General features: G+C 38.5%; 1 long non-coding RNA gene across 1 annotated transcript in view; it reads right to left on the bottom strand.

Annotated features, from left to right (window-relative positions):
• LOC106727223 overlaps positions 1-10271 on the bottom strand; it is a 23041-nt gene that overhangs the window by 1904 nt on the left and 10866 nt on the right. The window contains exon 2 of the long non-coding RNA XR_001363395.1: positions 5585-5588. This is a non-coding gene — a long non-coding RNA (uncharacterized LOC106727223). The remainder of the gene's footprint in view (positions 1-5584; positions 5589-10271) is intronic.

The raw sequence follows: 10271 nt of genomic DNA, 5'->3' as shown, positions 1-10271 counted from the left end.
ATATTGTTTTTGTGATTAATCACTATGCTTTAATTATGTTCAATTTGTAACAATAAAATTGGGGGTCACCACAACATGAGGAACTGTATTAAAGGGTCACAGCATTAGGAAGGTTGAGAACCACTGTATTAGAGAAAGGGCAAATAGCAATATTAAAATATTTCCTCTAATTAATCTTCTTTTAATGTGCATGAATTTCATGCACTGGGCCACTAGTGATTTAATAATTTACATTACTTATTGTAATACAACCTAACTATGCAGTTTCTCCTAATGTAATTATGCCTATTTACCAGTTCTCCTTAAACTATTTGTAGCTATGATATGTTCAACATATAACTCTCTGTTAACCCACCCGCCAAATTATATATATGATACTGAAAATTTATATCCTTCAACCTTTAATGCAAAACACACACACAACACAACACACAAGACAAATCAAAAGAATGAATTTTAGGGGCATGCCAATGCCCCTCAGTTAAAACCCACCAGGAACACACCTGCATTTGAACAAGTTGGGTTTATTACTTGTTTCAGGGTGGGAGAATACACACTACGGGGAAGGAAACATGGGGTCTCCCAAAGAGAGGATAGTTGAAGCCACCTATTGTAGGATTTGGGCCTTGGTTAGGTGATTGATGGAGGTTCTAAGGAAGTGAGGGTTCATTTTAGATTGGATGCTGTCAGGGTATCTCAATAAAACCTCATCTATAGGGAGGGCCAGCTAGAGAGCCGATAAATCAATAATTGGTAAACAAGTAGCAGCTACTCATTTTAGGCAAGAGGAAGCAGTGTTGAGTAGTTTTTTGGGGGCACAGTGGCCTTGACTTTGTGCTTAAGACAAAAGTATGAAGTGGCCTTGTTTTGCCACACATTCTCATGTTCTCAGGGTAACCTTGTTTGAAGTTGGTATTATATAAAATTTTAAATATCCAATAGGAGAATAACACAGCTTAGCTGTGAGCATCAGGCCAACTTCAGATTTGAGGCAGCTTTTTTCTTACTTGGGCACCATGCTCCAGGTTCATAGCTATAAACTGGGAAAGCAGGAGTACTCAGAAGAGAACCTAATGAAACATGTGCCAGCTTTATAACTGGGAAGATGAGCACATGATGGCTTTCCTCTCATGGGCTCACCTACTTGTAAGGTGTTAAATTCCTATTTATAGATTCAAAGAAATGTATAAGTTGAAGTAGAGGTATTAAACTCCTAGTAAAGTTGAATTCTTCTAACCTGAACAGTTCATACTATGGGTGGATGAAAGAGCAAAATGCAGAGCAAAAATGTCCTTGGGGCCAAAATGGCTGGGTGAAAATAGGCAGTGAGAGCCGTGTTATCTGGGAATGCCCCAAGGACCAACATGTGCTGGTCCTGCCACTCCTCTCTTAGCACTGGCCCAGAACTCAGACAAACCTTTCGAGGCTGGAGAACTTCACCTTTCCTACCCTCAGCTGTTTGCTTCAGAACAGGCTTTCATGCCACTTTCACTGCCAGTGAAGTTAGCAAGATTTATAATATTGCCACTGTTGCCATTGCTGGTGCTGGATTGTGCATAGTCACCTGTTATGCCTGAATTGATGTGTCTGTGGCAGAACACTCCTGCTTGCAACACTTCCCTGGCCCCTAAGTGAGATTCCCTACCCAGGCCACCACCCAGCAAAGGTACTCTGGCAAAAAAACTGGTCTGGACTTGAAACACTTAAGCTCTTTAGACACATTAACTTACTTTTCTTCAGGACACCAGGAGAGCTGGAATGGTATCAGTCGCTGGGTCTGTCACTCCACAGATCTGGTCCTTCTGTTCCTCTTTGACTACATGGTTTGAGGCAAGAGCTGGCCCACTCATGTCATCTCTTTGTACTCTCATAGTGATTTGATCTCAGAAGCTTTGTTGCTCTGTCTGCCACTGGGCTTTGGCCAAAGTCACCTCTGTCCATCCTGACACATGCCATTAACTTCGTGTATTAATTCAAAATATATTTATTTGTATATTCATTCATTCATTTTCATTTAATTGGACTCCAGGTTAAACTCCTGGGAGAAGGGGTTGTGACCATGACCCTTCTCTGACAGAGAGCCCTTCAAGTTTTATACCCCTATGAACTGTCTTTGTCTCCACTGGTCTGTGAGTTGGTCTGTGAGTTCTCTATGTTTCTTTCTTTGTCTCTCTCTCATCCACTCTGTGTCCCACTAATCTTGTTAATTGCCCTCACCTTCTTACACTCAAATGCATCTAAATAGCCTCTGCCTCTCGAATTCCAGTAACTCCAAGTACTAACATATGAAAAGGTGGATATGGTAGGGACACCTTCCAGCAGGAATACAGGCAATTATGCTTTCCATCTGTAATGTTGGAGCTCCAATCCAGGGAGTGCCACGCTGTTCTTCGCTAGTCCAAAAACAAACAAACGAACAAACAAACAAAAAACACACGAGAGATAAGAGAGGAAGGTCATAACCTTTATTACTTACATCTGGGGAAGACTCGATGGCGGCTGGTCTGTTGGGTGAGTTTCTGTCCTAGGCTAGAGTCGGATAGGGGCTTCTAGCAGAGGAGAGAGGGAGGGAGCTGTGCTGGGAACAGCCTGTGTTCAGGCCAAGGACAAACACAGAGTCTGGTGATCTTGTTTAGCTGTCAAGGATGTGGGAAGGCACCTGGGTCTGTGCTGCTTTGCTCCTCATGGCCACTGGCCAGGCAGACGCCATTCCAGTCAGGAGGTAATTGGGCTAAATCCTGGTGTGACCCCACACCATCTCTCTCCAGGACTGCACGATGTCTCTCAATTGTCATTCTTTCTCCGTAGCTCTGCTTCTCTCTACATGTGTCTATAGTCTTAATGGATGGCTGACAGATATTATTTCTTGGAACCTCGTGCTGTGCAATGCATTCTGCTTTTATTGTTACTTTGCCTTACCACAATCCTTAATATATCCTTCTCTTCCTGAGGGCATTTTTGGTAAGCTTTACCTTTCATTTCTAACTGCTGCTATCTTCAGATTTTTGAATGAGAGAATCATAGGAATACAAATCATCTTTTGCATCAGGTCACATTGTAGGAAAGTGGTTTGACTGACGTGGCTGCACCTGAGTTGGTCAGTAGTGGAGAATCTGCCTCTAGGACAGTGGTTCTCAACCTTGGCTGCACATTAGAATCACCTGGGAATCTTTTTAAAACTTAGAAAGTGTTAGGATGAAATTTGTTGCTTTTCATCATATATTTTTTAGTGCTATTTGATTTTGTTATGATTTAATTTGTTTATTTTTATTTGTTGGCATGTGTATTTCTTTGACTAAAAAAAAAATTAGAGGTTTGATTTTTTGTTTATATGGAAACAATATTTTTGATATCTACCCTATCAAGGTTGACTCCTTAAAGTGGGTCAAGTCTCATTCCAGATCTTTTAAAATAAGCAATGAGGTAGAAAATCAAGGACACCAAGAAACTTGGACTAAGCAAATGGTTGTTCTACTGATACTTTATTCTCTACCATAAATAATATTTAAGAACCCGTAGGTCAGTGGTTCTCAACCTTCCTAATGCTGCGACCCTTTAATACAGTTCCTCATGTTGTGGTGACCCCCAACCATAAAATTATTTTCGTTGCTACTTCATAACTGTAATTTTGCTACTGTTATGAATCGTAATGTAAATATCTGATATGCAGGATGTATTTTCATTGTTACAAATTGAACATAATTAAAGCATAGTGATTAATCACAAAACAATATGTAATTATATATGTGTTTTCTGATGGTCTTAGGCGACCCCTGTGAAAGGGTGGTTCGACCCCCAAAGGGGTCGCGACCCACAGGTTGAGAACCGCTGCTCTAAGGGCAGCAGCAGTCCACTTCCAAGTAATGCTGGCACTCTGAGCCAAGCCAGCTTGAGGGGTTGGTTCTCAAATTTGAGCTTGGATTGGAATCATCTGTAGGGCTTATTAAAACACAGATTGCTGAACTCCACCCCTAGCATTTCTGCTTCAGTGGTAATTTGCCTTCTAACAAGTTCCCAGGTGATGTTGGTCCAGGAATCAGATGTTGAAAAACACTTCTAGGTGTTTGAATCAGACCTTTGATGGTCAAGTAGAAGTAGGGTTTTGTGAATAGTTTCAATCCAGGAGAATGTGTCTAGGTCTAGGTCATCTGTCAGTTGTTTTCCTGGAAATCCGTCAATTTGTAAACCCAAAACAGGTCACTCTGTGTTCTGCCCCTCCTGGCGCCTGGATTGCCATCCTTCCTCATCATAATGTTCATACTCATTTCTATGATTAAATGCTGCCACTTGTGTCTAGCCCTGGCTCCTCCCATTCCTTTGTGTATTTAGTGATATTTTTTTTATCACCTTTCCCATTCTCATTCCTTTCTAAAAATGTATTTTATTGATTTTAGAGAGAAAGGGAGAGGGAGAGAGATAGAACCATCAATGATGAGAATTATTGATCGGCTTCCTCCTGCATGCCCCACGCTTGGGATCAAGCTCGCAACCCCGGCATGTGCCCTGACCAGGAATCAAACCATGACCCCTGGTTCATAGATCGATGCTCAACCACTGAGCCACGTCAGCCGGGCCCATTCTTATTTCTTAACAGGAAAGGACTAACTGCTACTTGGATTAGTCTTTTTGTGTTTCTTAACTCAAATTTCTAAGACTGGGAATTTGGCTGGCCAGGTCATATTTTTGTGTCAGGCCCAATAGGGTTGTTAGCTGACCTTTGGATTTTCAACCCCTGTAAGTGCATATTGAGTTTTGTTGTTTGTGGTTAATGAAGGGCTGAGTAATATGGCATATAACATGGCTGGGTGGGCAGCAGGGGATAAGAGTAGGGTAGTTGGAACAAAAGTCCTGGGTACAAAGGGCCTGGGGCATGGCAAGTGCACGTGGACATTGATTTTCAGATGGTACTGACCATACTGCTTATTTTTAATAATATGGTAATATTAAATGTAATATTAAAATAGAATAGAAATTAAAATATACTACTGTTAATTAATAAACAGTGATATGTGGTTACTACAATATTGAATACTTAGTGATTGGTAAATAGTTCCTTCCCGGAGCCCCTCAAGTGCCTCAACTCATCCAAGCTGATCTGATCCCTCCCTGGGAACCCAAAGATCTTATTACTACCCAGCAACTGAAGGGTTAATCTGTGGTATAACAGAGGACTCTGCTCCAGGATAGAGTTGGATTCCATTTTGATGGCTGATGCCTGTGCGATTCAGGTTGTTCATATTTTGAATGCCACTCCCATGACTTGTATGGAAGGAGGATTCAAAGCCCATATTACGAAAGGCATATGTACAATGTTTTCTATGTGTTTTTGCATCAGTGTACTTGTAAATAATGCATTTCATAGTTTTGTGGTATTCTAAAGCCATTTTAACATGTCTTTTTATACGTTTGCACTTTTTAAGCATTCACCATTTCTGTAAAACAAGAAGAATTTGTGTCTTTAAAAAAGCATTTTTAAATGATAATCTTTCCTTGGGTTCACTCTTTTATTGTCAGAAAAATAAATTTTGATCACAAATCAGAATGAGTTGATTGTCTATAGGTTAGTATTATATTCCAATAAAACTGACCTAAGGGGAAAAATCACTTTTCCTTTACAGAGAAGAACTTATTTCATAGTAGAACTTATTTCATAGCAAATTTGTTAGAATCTCCTACAGGGTTGTAATAGAAAATAACCTCAAAGAAAACCAAACATTGTTAAATGTTTTCATTCCCAGTAGAGATTTGGCATGATGCATAGTGACTGGCCATCGTACTATGCAATGGCTGATCCAGGATTGAATAAATACAGTATTCTGAAATGAATAATGTTCATAGAACATATGATGTTTTGAAACTAGCTAGAATTTATCAACCAATAATAAAATATGTATTGCCCTGAACTTTCATAGAACAAAATTATATTTGGTATATTCTTCAACAGATGAAGTGTATTTGCTGAGAGGAACTGCATTATGTAGTTCAAATTTAAAGAATATAGACTTTAAAAAATGCAAGGGGATCCAGGAGCATTATTCAAGAATTATCTCCTTTTACTAACCCCTTCAATGTATAAAGTAATAAAAATATCCCATTCAGATTTATTAAGGTATGAAACATGACTCTAAAGCAAAATGACTGTTGTGTGTGACTTGTGGAATGAGGGTCATTACTTTAGAGTCATAAACAGTGGTTATTCCTCTTTGGGGAAGCAAAGTAGTCTAGTGAATAGATATTGGATTAGACATCAGGAAACTTAGACCCAAATTCCCACATTCCTGCTGGGCTGTAGAGACCAGGGAGAATCAGACTTATCCAGGATCTAGTTCTAAATTCTCCACTTACTAGCTATGTGAACTTGACACACTAGTTTACCTCTGAGCATTCATTCGCCCATCTGTAACATGGGATTGATATACCCAGAGCTTACATTCACTTTGTATTTGCCAGCAAGAGTGTAGCTGTTGTTTACAGCTGGACTCTGTTCTGATCCGGCCACTGTCCCCTCTGATTCATGGGTGCCCATGCTATACTGGCTGGTAAATATTTTAACTATCACTAATAATAAAACTGAATGTGTAGGGTTATTTGGAACATAAAATGAGTTATATATATATAAAGTTTTTGACATACAGTAGCTACTCATGAAATATTAGTTTTATTTTCTTCCTTCTTTTCTGTACAACTTTAAAAAAAGTTTTTCAACCTAAATAAAGGGAGAGAAATATGCTATACTAGTACACTTGTTTTCATTGTGATGTTAAAATATTAAGGGAATTGTTTATATCTTCTATTTATTCAGGACCCATTAAGCAAACATTAAGTTCCTACTCTATGCCAGGTCCTTGGTGAGCTCGTAGTCTAGGAAGAGCAATAGACAATTCAACTCTGATTTCAATCCAAACTACTGTAACAGTTAATGTGAACCTATAATGTGCCATTGTGCAAATTCAATGGACACTCCTCTAGGCAGGTACAACCTGGTTTGGCAACTGAGCTCAGGAAGGATTATAACACCACTTACTCCCTAATCTGTGTGCTTTTGTGCAATGCAGAACCTGCACAAAAGTGGCCATAAGAGTTGTTATAACAGAGGTACACATCAAGTGCTATAGGCCTGTAGTGGTAGGAGGGGCTGGGTGTTGTCCAGTGAATGGTATTTGTCCAAATTATAGATAAGGTAGAAAGCATTATAGACACGGGTATGAAAGAGATGCAAGATTAGGGGAATAGTGGATGTTCCTTGTTTTGAAGAAAGGGATGCCAATCTAAGTTATATTTACAACCTCTCTAAGTAGACAGTTTGCCATCATAACAATTAAATACTAAAACTACTTTATGTGTAAGTTAATATTTCTTCATTGTTCTTGGATTAGGTTGCGTGCTTACTGTTTTATGAAATTTTCATTTGTATTAGAAAAGTTGCTTTTGGTTGATGAGAGAACACACTGTTTTTTATTTTTGGGTAGTTACCATGTGGCAGGCACTTTATTATTATTATTTGTTAATCCTCACATGAGGATATTTTTCCCATTGCTTTTTCAGAGAGAGAGGAACTTCCTTCCTTCCTTCCTTCCTTCCTTCCTTCCTTCCTTCCTCTCTCTCTCTCTCTCTCTCTCTCTCTCTCTGTTTCTTTCTCAGGATTGCTTTGGCTTCTTGGGATCTTTTGTGGTTCTGTACAAATTTGAGGGTTTTTTGTTTTTGTTGTTGTTCTATTTCTGTGAAAAATGCCATTGGGATTTTATAGTGATTGCATTAAATCTGTAGATTGCTTTAGGTAATATGGACAATTTTGTAATGTTAATTCTTCCAGTACATGAACATGGAATACCTTTCCATTTCTTTGTGTCATCTTCATTTTTTTAAATGTCTTATAGCTTTCATTGTACAGGCATTTCACAACTCTTAGGTGAAATTTATTCCTAAATATTTTACTCTTCTTGTTGTGATTTTTAAATAGGATTGTTTCTTAATTTTTCTTTCTTATAGTTTGTAAGTAGTATATAGAACCACCACAATTTTTGTAAATTGATTTTGTACTCTGTACTTTACTGTATCTATTAATAATTTCTAATAGTTTTTTTGGTAGTCTTTAGGGTTTTCTTTATATAAAATCATGTCATCAGTTTTACTTCTTCCTTTCCTATTTGGATGCCATTTATTCATTTATATTAATCATTTTTTTTTCCTAATTGCTCTTTCTAGGACTTCCAGTAATAGTGGTGGACTTTAGTTCATGGGTCAACACTCTGAGCAACCGGCTAGGACTTTTCATTGTTGTTCTTAAAGATGGTTATTATTTTTTTTCAAATCCTCACCCAGGGATATGTTTTTATTGATTTTGGGAAGAGAGGAAGGAGGGGAGAGAGAGAGAGAGAGAGAGAGAGAGAGAGAGAGAGAGAACATCAGTGTGAGAGAGAAACGTGACTGGTTGCCTCCCTCACACACCCAGACTGGAGGCAGGGAGTGAACCTGCAACCCAGCCAGGCACATTCCCTTGACCGGGAATCAAACCCATGGACCCTTCAGTGCGCAGGCAAATGCTCTAACCATATGGTCACGCCAGCCAGGGCAAAACACACTGTCTTTTAAGGTTAATTACTTGAGATAATCTAGTGCTTTTAAAATAGACATTGGGCCTAGACAAAGATTAGTGATCAAAGGAGGCTAGAAGATTAGGTGAGGTGTTGTTTTTAATGTGGAGACTTTTATCACTGAATTATGGATATGTTTGTATAGAATATTAAATCATAGAATTTTAGAGCTTGGAGATCTTGAGTCTAATCCCCTCATTTCAAAATTACTTTATTTCCATGGCCAGTGTGGCTCAGTGGTAGAACATCTATTCATACACCAAAGGGTTGCGGGTTCGATTCCTGGTCAAGGGCTCATACCTGGGTTGCAGTTTTGATCCCCATCCCAGGTCACGGCACGTGTGGGAGACAACCAATTGATGTGTCTCTCACATCGATGTTTCTCTCTCCTCCTCTCTCCCTCCCTTCTACTCTCTCTAAAAATCAATGGAAAAAATATCCTCAGGTGAGGATTAACCAAAAAATGACTTTATTGTTCTCCTAAAAAATGATACATGCTCATTAAAAAAATTAATCAATGCAAAGTAAAAAATTGAGAGCTAAGGTTTTGAGAGCAATTCCCACCACACTGACACAGCTACCATTAACATGCAGTTAGCAGCATTCTAGATAGCTCATTGCACATATATAGACACATTTTTTCTAAAAGTTGGACCATATACATATTGTTAATCAAAAGTATTCATTTTATATTTACTAGCATTTAATAGCATAAAGGGAAAATGAAGTCAAACTGAAGAAACTATACACTTTGGAAAAATATTTATTTACCATACGGAATATCAGTTTCTAATAGATCCCTCTAAGGTGGAGGGAAAAATTTGATGAAAAAAAGCATTATGAGTTTGGTGTTTTATTATGCTTGTTCCCTTCTCATTTCAATTTTCATAATATTTTAAAATTTTAAATTATTTATTATCTAAGTATTACATATGTCTCCTCCCCTGATGCTCCCACCCCACAGCATGGGAAGATGCACCTACATTGAATTTATCTGAAAAATAAAAAAAATCAATATTAAGAAAAAAATTGTTAATGGAAGATTATAAGAGAGGGTTTCGCGTGCCAGCAAAAGTTACTGGCGTGCCAGGGGTTGCCCACCTCTGCTATAGTGACTTAATTACATAAGAATTTAGTCTCTCATCTGAAGGAAGACTGGAGTCAGGACATGGCAAAGGTTCCACGGACTCATTAGGAACCCAGCTTGCTCTGTCTTCCTGCTTTGCCAAGTTTAGTGTGTGACTTTTCAAGATCATAAGGTGGCTACTGGAGTTCTAGTCATCATATTCCAGGCAAGAAGCAGGAAGGGGGAAAGGTATAGATACAGAGACATAGAAGCATATCAACCAAAGGACTTGTATGCATGCATATGAGCATAATAAATTTTCATAATATTAACTGACTCTCTGCCATGAAAGATGAAGTCACACTTGTTTTTTCCTCTTCCCTTCCAATTTTTGTTTCATATAATAATATATCACATTGTCAAAGTTCATAACATTTGCTTTATGTTCTAGGAATTGGTTAGAAATTGCCAGATAATAGAGACCTGACTATAGTGCAGGGGTGGGCAACCTTTTTGTGAGTGCGTGCCAAAACCAGCAAAATCTCTAACTCAAAATTCTTCTGCGTGCCAACCCTAATTTTTTGAGAACATGTTACGCATACTTGATATCT

Source organism: Myotis brandtii, unplaced genomic scaffold, assembly GCF_000412655.1.
Source record: "Myotis brandtii unplaced genomic scaffold, ASM41265v1 scaffold39, whole genome shotgun sequence".
Taxonomy (NCBI): Eukaryota; Metazoa; Chordata; class Mammalia; order Chiroptera; family Vespertilionidae; genus Myotis; species Myotis brandtii.
The sequence above is the reverse complement of the archived record's forward strand: the minus strand, read 5'-3'. Positions and strand labels throughout refer to the sequence as shown.